The sequence below is a fragment of the Labeo rohita genome, chromosome 9 (genome assembly GCF_022985175.1).
Source record: "Labeo rohita strain BAU-BD-2019 chromosome 9, IGBB_LRoh.1.0, whole genome shotgun sequence".
Taxonomy (NCBI): Eukaryota; Metazoa; Chordata; class Actinopteri; order Cypriniformes; family Cyprinidae; genus Labeo; species Labeo rohita.
This window is the reverse complement of record NC_066877.1, coordinates 13464260-13478758: the sequence shown is the minus strand read 5'-3', so window position 1 is coordinate 13478758 and position 14499 is coordinate 13464260. Positions and strand designations below refer to the sequence as shown.

Here is a 14499-nt window from a genome sequence, read left to right as displayed (position 1 = left end):
AAGCAGTGGGTTTTAATTACTTAAAAACATACATTTTCGCTATAACTTTTCTTATACTTTATTGATAAATCATAGGACAGCGTTGATAATAACTTTCTGTTTTTGTGCTTGCGTGATCTGTTTGTTCCCTTTCGAGGAACTCGAACTGCGTCCTCTAGGGGGCGCTGTTTGTCAGCGTGCACTAGTAAGGCGTTTAGAAAGTGCGTGGATCCGTGTCCTCGTTATTTGACACCCGATGACACGCACGATCTTTGCGTCTTTTGTTTGGGCGAGGAGCATGCACGCGACGTCCTCGAGGGGGCAGTCTGCGTGCACTGTGAGCTTTTTCCCATGAGAAAGCTCCGTTCTCGTCTGTCTCTCTTCTCGAGGGAAGAGGGACAGCCACCTGTTCCCCGTGGCTCAGGACCCTCCGCTGCTGAGGCACGGAGAAAAAATGAGCTCATGGGGATCCCAGGTGGACCTCGCTGACGAGCTAAAAAAGGGACTTTCCCTTTCACGCGCGTCAGTCGCGGGCGAGGACGAACTGCTGGCTGACGATGATGTTGTTTCTCTTACATCATCCGATCCAGCAGCTAGTGCTCTGTTGGGTCCTTCCCAAGAAGAGCAGGAGATGTTGGAAGATGAGGAAGCTGAGGCTGAACCCTTTCTAATCTCCTGCCCTGCATACGAGGAGCTGTTGGAGGTTATGGATCGCGCCACGGTAAGGCTTGACTTGCCGTGGAAGCGAGCCAGAGAGGTGGCGCCTCGGGGTCGTCTCGATGAGCGCTATCTTTCTGATCATAACCTCCCGGCCCAGGTGAGTCTTCCATTCCTTCCCGATCTGCATACGGAGATCGAGAAGGTATGGAAGAGGCCGTTTTCCTCACGCATCCATAATTTTCCGCACTCTAATTATGCGAATATTGAGGGGATGCGTGAGCACGGCTATCAGAGGATGCCACCTGTAGAAGAGACGCTGGCCAGCTATCTCTCTGTAGGTAAGGCATCTTCCCTGAAGACTCCCTCCCTGCCATCCATTCCCCTTCAAGTAACATCTCGTTTGAATGGCAGGGCGTATGCAGCAGCAGGTCAGGCTGTGGGTGCGTTGCACACTATGGCGGTGCTTCAAGCCTACCAGGCTGACTTGCTGAAAGATCTGGATAAGGGTCAGGGTCTTTCCCCGGACGAGGTTGCTGAGCTGCGCCGCACCACGGATCTCGCTCTCCGTGCCACCAAGCAGGCCGCCACTGCCATGGGCAGGTCTATGGGGGCCATGGTGGTTACGGAGAGACATCTGTGGGTGAACTTGGCTGACCTCGGGAAGAAAGAGAGGGGCTTTCTTCTCGACGCACCAGTCTCGCCTTCCGAACTTTTTGGTACCTCCGTTGAGACGGTGGTTGAGAAGTTCAGGAGGCGAGGGCGCGCTCAGCGGCCTTCAAAACCTTCATTCCACGAAGGTCCAGATCTGAGCCCGAACAGTATGGGGGTCCTGGCCCGTCTCGTTCTGAGGGACGAAGACAGGCCCAGAAGACTAGTGTGGCCACTCGCGCCCCTCCCCCACCTGCGGGTGGTTCCGGGAGGAAGCGTGGGTCTAGAGGAGGTAGACAGGACCCGAGGGAAGTGATCCAGACGAGACAGCGTGCTCGCCGGGGTCAGAGTAGAAGATAGCTTCTGCTTATCTTCCTTTGGGGGCTCCTGTCTCCCTCCTCTTAATTCCCCCTTCATATTAGTCTCTCCACCTGACTGAGGTTTGGTGGTACTTTTCCTGCGCACCCCTGCCGGACCTATGATGTTTTAGGTTGGCTTTTTTGTTAAAAAGCAACTTTTACTGATGGTCTGGCTCGGCCTTTCGGCCTCCTCTCAGGAACCATGGATGGGTGAGTTCGATCCATTTTTCATGTCTAACTATGAATCATATTTCTAGCTCAGTGGTCGCTCCCCTTTTAGGGTTTCTAATAAGCGATCTCTTTGAGGTAACCAGGTGAGTGCTGTCTTCCCCTACGAAAAATGAAAGCAGGGTAGACAGCCCATTTTTTATGATTTGCTGTACTCCCCTATAACCTGGTCTCTTCTTAATCTCTCCCGACAGGTCATAGTAATGGTCTAGATGGTTTCTCAGAAGGATTTTCTGAGTCTTCTGGAGTTATGCGCAGGAACCATGGTGGGGTGAGTACGACTCATGTTTAATGTGTCTACCATGCTGTATACAATTGGGTCCTGTTTTTGTGCCTTCCTTGGTAGGTCCTCTTCGAGCACCCCCCTCTGATCTTCAATCATGGTTATGGGCTGCTTGCCTGGGTCTGCCTCCCGTTTTCGAATAGGAAGCTTTCAGGTTCCCTTTACAGCACTGAGAAAAACTAGGACTTCGGTCCTACGTCTGGGTAAGCTCTTCAGAATCTCTTTTCACAGGGAGCTCCTGGACATTTTGGATAGACACATTGACCACCGGGTTAAGACCCTCTGTCTTCATCCTGCCCTGAGGGGCTTCGGTTGCGGGGTTTCCGCCCTTCACACAGACCTCCTACCTATGCCATCTGGTGATCTAGCGGTCGCCCCTCCGAGGAGTGGGCTTGGTCACGCTATTTCACTGTTTCTCAAGTCAGAGCTGTTTCTGTGGAAACCCTCTGAGTGCTCCGAGGAGCCTTCAGCTAAGCATTCTTGGCCCTTGGTCCCAAGGCTCTGCGGGTCTTGGTAGAGCAGGGCCCGTGCTTTCCATCGAGGAGGTAAGCATAGGTCTGTGTGGGGTGAGAAGGGCTTATGCCCCTTGAGAGGTTACCCACAGAACAGCCTGAGGGCTGGGGATGTGACTGCTTTCTGTGCAGTCTTGTAGAGGTGGCTCCCCGTCATTTCTGATCCCCGTATCTCTTCCTGGGAGTGTGCGACGATGCTCCCCTTTCTGCGGAAAGAGTTTTTGCTAGAGTTCGTCTTCCTTGGAGAGATCAGGTGTCCCTCCCATGTCTCGGGAGTGGAACCCGGTCTCGATACACTACCTTTCCTTGGTACGTATATCAGCTTCAGGGCAGTATTATTAGACAGTTAGCTGCGGCTACTGCATAGGGTGCTCCCCTCCCATCGAGGGTTTACCTGAGCACTGCCCCATTGGGCAACTGAGGTTCACCCTTACTGCCTTCCCCAGGCCAAAGGGAACTTTCGCGGGTCAGATCTCATCCAAGGCTTCTGTACAGGGCACGGTGATGCTCCCTTTCTACGGAAAGGGTCTCTGAGCTCGTCCCCCTGGGGGATCAGTGGCTCCTCCTGTCCATGGGAGTAGAAGCCTGTCGCGATACACTGCCTTGTCCTGTGTGGCTAAGTGTATCGGCTCTTGGCAGTTTTAGTGGATAGATAGCCGCGGCCTCTATCTGCTTGGCATCTTTGTGCTCCCCTCTCCTTGAGGGTTTTGCTTTGAGCTTTGCCTAATTGGGCGGCTAGATGCGCCCTACTGCCTTCCCCTTAGAGCCTTGTTAAGCCGGCAGTGCTCCCCTCACCCTGAGGGTCTTCTTATTCCACCGTTTCTCAACGGTACGTCTAAAAATAGGCCCACATGTTTGTGGGCGCTTTCTCAAATCCATGTATATGGTAAGTGCACACGTTAACCTTTGGGCACTTTTCTAAAATCCACGCTGTGGTATGGAAGGCACCGGTGTTCTGCGTCCATTCTAAAATCCTTTATGGTAGGGATTCACGCGCTATTGCCCGTACCCTTTCTCGAGGTGGTCTAAAACCCGGTCGTCTCGGGTCCATCTCCAGAGCTTCTGCCAGGCTAAAAGAACGGTTTTTACGCGCCCTAGTTCCGGTGCGCATTTTATGCTCGCTCAACCGGGTTGAGCAGGGAGTTACCACTTGCGTTCTGTGTACGACTTCTGAGGGAGTCGTGCAGGGCTGCAGTAGCCCCTGTGTGACAGGCCAACCTGGGTATCCTAGGCTTCTGGCCGTATCCCCTTAAAGGAATACTTTGTTTCCAAGCTTGGGCTCTACCCCGGGCCGATATCTGCCCTACAGGTAAGTTGGGTATGCAGCCTAAGCTCTGGCCGTAGGGGATATGTCACTGACAGCCATCACTTTATCCTAGGGGCGACTCCCTTAAGGCCTAGGGAGTTGGTACTTAGTGCCTGTCTCTCCGGAAGTCAGGCACTCCCCTCAGCATGGCAGCGTGGGTATAACCGTTCCCCTAGCGCCCCCTAGAGGACGCAGTTCGAGTTCCTCGAAAGGGAACGTCTCAGGTTACGTATGTAACCTTGGTTCCCTGAGAAGGGAACGAGACACTGCGTCCTCTAGGCTCGGGGCCATGCTTCGGGATGTGAGCTTCAGACGAAGAAGCGGCCGTCCTGCTCTACCGGTGTCCTTTTATACTGTGGTCGCACCGGTAGTGACGCGCCGGCAGCGACGAGTCGCGCCGGCAGTGACGTCATAGGCTGTCGCCGGCCAACTTTGTTGTTGTTTTGTATATATACTTCAGACACGGGTCACGCTGACGGCGTTCCCCCCCTAGCGCCCCCTAGAGGACGCAGTGTCTCGTTCCCTTCTCAGGGAACCAAGGTTACATACGTAACCTGAGACGTTCTCTGATATTCTCTTCAGTCAAAATCATGCTGATCGTCTCCTCGCTGTGCTATCACTGAATTTTGATGCTATTACTATTGGGGTGGCAAAGCTTATTTTGTGGGTTGCAGTTTGCACCCCGCGCCACCCTTGCGGACACGCCTGGTGAAAAAACCAGCATATGCTGGTTAGGTAGGTTTTGATGCGGGTTGAAGCTGGTCCTTTGCTGGTTTTTGCTGGTCATGTTGCTGGTCAAGGACCAGCATGAACCAGCAAAGGACCAGCATAAACCAGCTAAGGACCAGCATAAACCAGCAAAGGACCAGCTTAAACCAGCATCAAAACATACCTACCAGCATATGCTGGATTTTTCACCAGGGACGCCCCTGAATATACTATAATAGTGATCTATCTGCTGTTTGCAAAAGATACTTTTTTACCAGTCAGCTCTAGACTTAAATATTACCCACTCATTGTTTCTTTTTCATTCACAATAAGTTCCTAAATGTCACCATTTAGGGAGAGCAACTGTAATTTTCAGTGTCATTCAAAAGTTTGGGTTGGCAAGATTTTGTAATGTTTTTGAAGAAGTCTCATATGTTCACCAAGACTGCATTTATTTTATAAAAAATAATGTAAAACAGTAATGTTGTAAAATTATTACAATTTAAAATAACTTTTTTTTTTTTTTTAATTTTTTTTTTCCCTGTGATGGAAAGCTGAATGTATATGAATTGTCAGAAAGAAATGATCATCTTTAGTGTCACATGATCCTTCAGAAATCTTTCTTATATGCTGATTGGTGCTGTTGAAACGTGTTTATTAACAGAAAACAAAAAGATTTGATCTTACTTATACATAGTGTTAAAAGTTATAAAACTTAGTAGTGTTGTAATAATCCTTGTCATTTTGCTACACTAGATCAGGATTTGCAGCAATAATATTGTTCTGTTTTAAATCAGTAAAGCCGGTTGCTTATTGAAACTGAATACAGGTTGGTTTCTTCTGACATGACAGTTAGCAATTGTGCTATTGTTAAAGTACTGTATATAGGTTTTATTTATTTATTTATTTATTTTTACAATATCTGTCCTATAACAATGAATTTGTTTATTCTGATTTGAAATAACATAGCCAGTCCTACCTAAAACATTAAAAAAATGTAAATGTTTAGTTGATACAATCAGTAGGTTTTTGTGAGGCTTTATTCAAGTCATTAATCCAGGTCAAGGAGGTATTCAAGTTATAAAAACACAGATTAAAAAGTCTCTGAACAATCACCCCACAAAAAAAAGGACAAAACATTGACTTAATATTTCTACTCCCTCTTCCTTTTCTGAGTTTTCCTGAAGCACTTCCTGAAACAGAACAGGCAGCTTTTGACAGTTACAAAAACAACAGTCAGTAGAATGAGAAGGAGAAAGCCAATGACGTCCAGAGAATGATACTGAATCCAGTTCAGCTCGTGGGCTGCAGGTCTGAGATGCGCTGCCCCTTTGTGTCTCATAACAAACTCAGTCCAGAACACAGCCAAGTCCAGAGGCTCAATGGGACGGTCTCTGTGAATAGCTGAAAGCTCTGTCATCTTCTCCTTGTAGCTGTTGAGTCGAAGATGAAGTATGTTTATAAGTTGTTACATTTAAAAGGACTGCAGTCTTTACAATAATCCACACACTTGAAACATTTCGGTGTGTGATATCCTTTGAACATAAACTGATTTAATGCACAGACTGAACATGATTCTTATATTTACCTTTTGTCATTGATGACCTTTCTCAATGCAACCAGCAGTTTTTCGGAGGTCAGATCAAAAATACTCAGGGTTTCTGCAACTCCTCGAGACACTAAGCGCTGAACATTATCCCTTGGTCGCCAAACAGAGGAATCATCACCATTGGCACCCCATTACAGATTCCCTCATAGATTCCATGTGATCCACCATGTGTAATAAAAGCCTTAACCTTAGGATGGCCTACAATGTAAAGGAAAGCACATTCAGTGTGTAAACAGTTGATTTTGTAGCGAGTTATACTAAGACAAGATATTTCAAACATCATGTACTCTCTGACTCTTGTCAGCAATGCCAAAAAAAATTAATTTCTAAATAAAATGTCTTCCAGGAGGGTTAAAGGGAATATAAACATACCCAAAAGATCATTTTGTGGCAGCCACTTCATCAGTTTAACATTCTTTGGAGCATTTTCAGGGACTGGTCCAGTGTACCTCCAGAGTACCTACCAATCAAATAGATTCATTAAGATCATGTAATCCTGAACATATGTATATAACATTGTATAACATTATTTTGTTTCACAAATATATACACTGCCATTCAAAAGTTTGGGATCAGTATGATTTGTAATATTTTTAAAGAGGTCATTTTTGCTCATCAAAGCTGCAATCATTTATTTGATTAAAAATACAGAAAAAAAACATTAAAATTGCAAAATGTTATTACAATATAAAATAATTGTTTCCATTTTAATATACTTTAAAATATAATTTATTACATTGCATCAGCCATTACTCCAGTCTTAAGTGTCACATGATTGTACAGAAATCATTCTAATATGCTGATTTATTATTTGATTTAGCCATGTTGGCAACAGTTGTGCTGCCAAATCATTTTTTGGAACCTGTGATACTTTTATCAGGATTCTTTGATGAATAAAAAGAACAGCATTTATTCAAAATATATATCTTTTCTAACAATATAAGTCTTTGATATCATTTTTTTATCATTTTAAAACATCCTTGCTGAATAAAAGTATTAATTTCTTTAAAAAAAAAGAAATAATTAAAATTTATGGACCCCAAACTTTTGAACAGTTTCTATTTAAAATAAAAACTGTTATTTTTAACTTTTTATTTATAAAAGAATCCTGAAAAAAAGTATCACAGGTTCCAAAAAAATATTAAGCACCGATAATAAATCAGCATATTAGAATGATTTCTGAAGGATCATGTGGCACTGAAGACAGAAAAAAATATTTTAATGTTTTACACTAGAAATAATATGTTACAATATTCAATATTTATTATATTTTCTGTATTTTGATCAAATAAACACAGCCTTGATGAGCATAAAAAGCTTTAAAAAGCATTAAAAATCATACTGATCCCAAACTTTTGAATGGCAGTGTATGCCTGGCCTATCTTTAACCCAACAGTGTCCTTGAATATGATCATTATAATGTAACATTAAAATTTTCATTTCATTTTTGCATTTAAGCATAATTTATTTATTTTTAAAGTCCATCCTCGCTTACCCTCTGAGGTATTTGCCTGAATGCCTCAAAGAACTCTCTGGCTTTGGCCTCGGGTAACTGTGACACCATGGAGCCCAGAGTGAAGACTACAAACCCATGCTCTCCAGAACCATTCACAAACTCCTCCAGCTCCTGCACAGAGAACAGATTTCAGCCATGAACACCGGTATTATGTTGTAAGGGCACAGCAGAGCAAGCTTTGTCTGTAAACTCCCCCTTTCCTTCCTTCCTTTTTCAGATACACAGATATCCATGAACTTGCATGTTTAAATTTTGAAAAGCAGCACACTGCAACAATTACCAATGGTTTTCTTTGACCTAACATATAAATAGATCTACCTCTTGGCAAAAGAAGAATCAACTTATCTTAACAGTACACAACATTATAAAAAGCACCTCCTTTTCCCTGGTGCTTTATGCTGTAAACACAAAGGGGACTCTCACTTCCTCTTAAAGATTACAATGGTCAAAGTCAAAAGGAAAAAAAACTTTGCCTGCAATTTAATAAATTCTGGCTTAGAAAATCATGCACACTGTGTCTGGGCTCTTAAACTGAGTCTCTGAAATTTACACCGTGTCTACACCGGACCGGAGAAGCACGACAACACACCGGATCAGAGCAGCGCAACAAAATCCTACATAACCCATTATTATCAGTGACGCTGTCTATACTGAAGTACAGCCTATGACCATAGTGGACTGATATTAGATATTTAAACATTGTTCATGACTGTGTAGGTTGGCACTCTTCAACAATGTCAGTAAAGACAAGCTCTGTGTAACTGTGCTTGTTTAATGAACATCATGTGACGTAACTCCTCTTTTAAAGTACAGAGTAAATCACATGTTCAAATATTACTATCAGGGCTGTAAATTTCAGTCAACCAGTCTTAACAAATTATTTTAAGTTTCAACAAAAACAACTGAAAATGCAGTAAAAGCCTATATTCGCATTAATTAACATACGTCTGTTAAAGATCTCTTGATCTGGAAACATTTGCTGTGTACAAACATCTGACAGATGTCTGTAAGATCTGAGTTTTACATACATTCTAAATCATAAACATCTTAAAGACATCTAATAGACGTCTATTTGACATCTGATAGGAAAATCCTATAGATATACTGCAGATGAGCAAACACTAAGTCTTACCGTTGTCAGAGTGGACCATATTAAACAACTGAGTATGCAGTTAACATGCCTATGTTTATTAACATCCGTTGTCAGTAGACCCGTATTAGCACAGTTGATGCCCCCTATTTGGACCATGTTTGGCATTTGAGGTTTGGGGAATTCAAAGGTAAAGTCGTACCTTAGAAGCCAGATTGCACCATTACTTAATAGCTCTTTGTACGTAGTTTCCTTCTGCAGATATCTACTGGCCAGTTCATCAGTGCCAGCAAACAGTTTGCGGCATAGGAAAGCATCAAAAATGGTCATAATTGTGTTTTCTACTCTTTGATGGAAAGTCATCTTATCTGAGAAACCAGTGAGGAAGCGTGGGACAAAAGATGGAGGTGATGGACAATTGGTGGCTTCCACATCAAGCAGACAAGGAATCATACGCAAGAAGTAAACGTTGGGAATCGATAAGGAATCAGCAATGATGGACCCACAGGGCAAGAAAGGATCCGTGAGCACAACATCAAATCCTGTTTCTCTAAGACTCTTCATCAGAGACTCGTCATACAGCATCCATTCACAGGCTTTCACCTGCATATTCAAGAACTCTATCAGGTTTCCCACATTCTTAACAATATCAGTCAATCTTGGAGGCTTCTCAAAAGCATTCTTCTCTATATTGTCCAAGTTTGCCTTCAGATCAGCAAGGGTGTAAGGCACACGAAAGGACTTAGTGGTGTAATAATCAGACTTCCCAATCAGAATGCTGGTTTCAGGGACCAGGACCACCATCTCATGTCCCTTCCGAGAAAGCTCTTCCACCAGGATCTTCATGCTCAACCAGTGGCTGCCGTCTACTGGCACGACAAGCACCTTTCCAGCCTCCACGGGCTCCGAGGAGAACAAGCATAGCAGGGCTAGAAGCCCCAGAGCGGGAACAGTCAGCGCTCTCACCATCCTTCTAACATTCATACAGCAGACAGCAGTAATACGATACGTTTAAGAGGGCTGGCAGTGTTTTCAAAATAGGAGGGGCCTCAAAACTAGACAAATGGGAAATGAGTGTTCATAGGTCACTGGCAGCATGTGCGTGCAGCACAACGAATGAGTTCAGACTTTTACATTCCGCCATGATATCACTGTAATGCAGTTTACAGTCTAACAAGTGGGTTAAATGTAGCCCTGAGTTAATTATTTCAAGAGCATACAAGCATATAAGAACTGTCACGAGTTATCTATAGATACAGTAGCTCAGTTCATACAAAAGTGGACCAACGTTGATTTAACAATGCATGACAGTATTAATAAATCAACATTGGTCTAGATTAATATACTAAATTTCTTTTTTAAAAGGTAAGGGTATAATGTTTTTCAATAGATATTGTGATTTTGGGAGCTGTGCAACATGAACACAAGCTAAACTAATTCTGTCCTTGACACACAGTCATGAGGGTCTGCAGAAGTCATCTCTATGATATAATTTCTTGTTTTATGTTTTTTTTTTTTCTCCATGTAGCTTGATTGTAATTGCTTGATATTGTTTATAAATCAGACTTATAGGGCAGAAAAAAGTACATTTTCTGGTTCATACCTGAGGTTGTTAGAGGTTAAGGTTATTGCTTTTATCTTTACCTTTGTCAGACTTTGTTTCAAAACAATTCTGCAAGTCACTATCATCTGGCAGAAGTGGGATTGCCTTACTGTGCAAACTGATTTTTTCCAGCTCCTCCCTATACACACGGGAACACAAGGCAGTTACGCAACAGTGTGATCTTTTAACTACAAGGGGTGGAGCATTTAAAAGCACTCTTCTCTGAATGAAACAAAACGCTGAGAGAAAGATTACAGAGCACATTTTTACATGAGAATATGTTCGCCACTGAATCATTCTCACTTTGATTCAAGGACAAAAACTGCCTGCTGTAAAGATAATGTTGCAATGGAAAAAGGAGCTGATAATTAAAGTCCCTACAACAGAACAAAAGCAATATGTTGAAATCAAATCTAAAGCAAAAAAATGTGTTTGAGAGAGATCCAATATACAGTTAAAATGACCTACAGGAGTCTTCATACATTCATAATGCGGGTGGAAGCAGTCAGATACCAGTGGCTTTAGCAGGTCTAAATGGTTTTACATCTCCAGTAAACTAAATGTACATCTCAATGTTGTCATGAATACCTGGAGATACTTGCTAGCATAAAGTACAGATTCAGAATGTATCGATCGAATCATTAATATCAAATCCAGTATCTCTGTCTTTCTTTTTGGCTATATGTATATGTATATGTATATATATATATATATTTCTAATCTAATGCCATCATATGTATCATTGCCATCAACAATACTAACAACAGTCAAAGGCACAAATTCTAGTAATGTCAAGAGATTACTAAATGAATGATACTAAAATGGGTTCACACCAAATAGGTTTGCTCTCACAGTCAATATGAAAGAATGTAGCTTTTTATATCCTTTAGTGTCACCTACTGGTGCATCTATGCAATCTGCAAAAAACCCCACCATTAATGCACAGAATGACAAACACACACAAGCAGAAGCAGAAACAACAAAAGTGAAAGGTCTCAGTGCTTTTGGACTAAATTTCTTAATTTGAAATACTATACTACTCTTAACATTTCCACTATAAAATATTTACAGCAGAAAAAGCATAGTAGAATAGTAGGGTCCAACATCTGCCATCTGTAGGCATCAGCAACAGCTTCTCAGCCCACACTTGTAGGAGTCTTTTATGTGTTCTTTACAGATACTATATTTGATAAACTTGATTATCTTGTCTTACTGGAAATTTACGCATGGTAATGCATGCTGGTTCTTTTCTATTCCAGGATAACTACAGATATTAAGAACTTGAACTAAACAACAAAGACTCACTTGTGACAGAGGTTTGGTTTTCTGGCTAACTGTTGCTCCAATCATGACCATGTTTGGCATCACTGGACGTGGAAATTCCACAGCAAAGTTGAAACGCAAAAACCAGAGAGCTGCACGGCTCATGATCTCCACCATCGATGCTCTTCTCCAAAGTACATGTGAGGCGATCTCATCTGCACGAGCAAACATACGCTCACAAGCAATGGGTTGAAGCAGAGTCCTTACCAGGTTCACACTTCTTCGCCAAAGATTCATTCGGTCAGTAAAGTGAGTAAAAGGTTGTGGAACATAAGAAGCTGGAACTGGACATTGACTGGCAAGAGCGTCGACTCCACAAGGATGGTTTATTAGCATATAAATAGCTGGAATGGAGAGATATTTTCCAGCTATAACTCCAACAGGTTCAAATGGATCTGTGAGAATGGCATCAAAGTTGTACTCTCGCAGTTTATTCAACAAGTCCTTGTTGAAGAGCAGACCCTCTGCATTCCTCAATATAAACATCTGAAGAATATCCAGCGAGATGATGAACGTCTGAAACTTGGCCAGGTCTGTAGCAATATCAATGCTCAGAATGGTGTTAAATTCATTTACTACACTTGCTTCTAATTCAGCCTTGGTGTAGTTTACTGGATATGTCAGAGTGGTGGTTTGCTCTGAAGGGCCCATACTCAGACTCGCCTCTGGGATGACAACCACCACCTGGTTTCCTCTCCTCCCCAGCTCCTCCACAATAGGCTTCAACCCTAACCAGTGACTGCCATCTGATGGCCAACAGTTTTCCAGCTTCAGCTGAACTACAAAGAAAGAGACCCAGAAGCAACCACAAGATAGCCATTTCATCAGTGGTGTGAAGAACAGTGCAGTTGAAGGAGATTCAGGAAAAAAAAAAACACTCATGCAGTGTAACCACACAGGTTAAAGGTCCACCTTAAAATGAGTCAGTTCAAGGTTCAAATGGGTGGTGACATTTACTGATAGTAGGTTGTGTTCAGTCCAAATATGTCACTGAAGCAATCAATGCATCTAGATAATTGTTTGTGATTATTCAATTTATGGCACTGGAGGCATCCCTCCCCTAATTGCATCTAATTTTGTTCTTACCCTTGTTCCAATGAATTTTGGACTATTCATATTTAGTATTCCATGTATTAAATCTAAAATGCTCTTTCAAAATACACATATCATGTTCTAGTTTTACAGCACATAAATTCATTAACAATCACAGGAAAATGTTAGAAAAAAAAAAAAACATTTGCCTTAATCTAAAAGATTGCAAAACTTTTACACTGATGAATTTGGACAAAATATAAACAAACTGATTTGTAAAGAAAATCTTTTAAGTAAGTGCATTACTAAGTATTTTTATTTGTAAAACATATGTTACAATGTGAAAGATTTGCACCAGAACAACTAAAAATGACAACTATGTTCATTAACATCTTACCTTTGTCAATGGAGATTTCTTAGCACAGTTGATGCCCCCTATTTGGATGATGTTTGGCATTTGTGGTTTGGGATACTCAAAGGTAAAGTCGTACCTTAGAAGCCAGACTGCACCATTACCTAACAGCTCTTTGTACGTAATGTCCTTCTGCAGATATCTACTGGCCAGTTCACCAAAGCTGGCAAACAGTTTGTGGCATAAGAACTTTTGGAAAACTGTCATAAGCATGTTTCTTACTCTCTGAGGGAAAGTCATCTTATCTGTGTAACCAGTGAAGAAGCGTGGTACAAAAGATGGAGGTGAGGGACACTGGGCAGCTGTCTCATCGAGCCGACAGGGAAGTCCACGCAAGAAGTAAACGGCAGGAAGAGAGAAGGAATCGGCAATGATGGACCCACAGGGCAAGAAAGGATCAGTGAGCAAAACATCAAATCCTGTCTCTCTCAGACTCTTCATCAGAGACTCGTCATACAGCAACCCTTCACAGGCTTTTACCTGCATTTCCGTGAACTGCATCAGGTTTGCCCAATTTGCAATTATATCAGTCAGCTGTGGAGGCCTCTCAAGTGCATGCTTCCTTATGTGGTCCAAGTTAGCATTTAGTTCAGCAAGAGTATAAGGCACACGAAAAGACTTAGTGGTGTAATTACCAGACTTCGCAATCATAACACTGGTTTCAGGGACTAGGACCACCATCTCATGTCCCCTCTGAGAAAGCTCTTCCACCAGGATCTTCATGCTCAACCAGTGGCTGCCGTCTACTGGCACGACAAGCACCTTTCCAGCCTGCACGGGCTCCGAGGAGAACAAGCATAGCAGGGCTAGAAGCCCCAGAGCGGGAACAGTCAGCGCTCTCACCATCCTTCTAACATACATACAGCAGACAGCAGAAATACGATACATTTAAGAGGACTGACAATGTTTTCAAAAGAGGAGGGGCCTCAAAACTAGACAAAAGGGGAGTGAGAGTTGATAGGTCATTGGCATGTGCGTGCAGCACAACGAATGAATGACTTACGCTATGTCATGATGTAACTCCAGCGCAGCTTAAAGTCTCACAAGTGGGTTAAATGTAGCTCTGGGTAAAGGTTTCAGGATTGTATGAGTATGTAACAACTGTCATAGCACTTTCTAGAGATAGCTTTGTTCAAACAAAGGTGAATAGGACCAAATTTCTGCAACAGGTTCATCATGATTTCGTTGCACCAGAGTTGCACCACATGAACCAAACTAACCTTGGCTTGTC

General features: G+C 42.8%; 1 pseudogene; it reads right to left on the bottom strand.

Moving 5' to 3' along the window:
- Positions 1 to 5114: 5114 nt before the first annotated feature.
- LOC127170626 (UDP-glucuronosyltransferase-like) lies at positions 5115 to 14256 on the bottom strand (annotated as a pseudogene).
- Between the last annotated feature and the right edge of the window lie 243 nt (positions 14257 to 14499).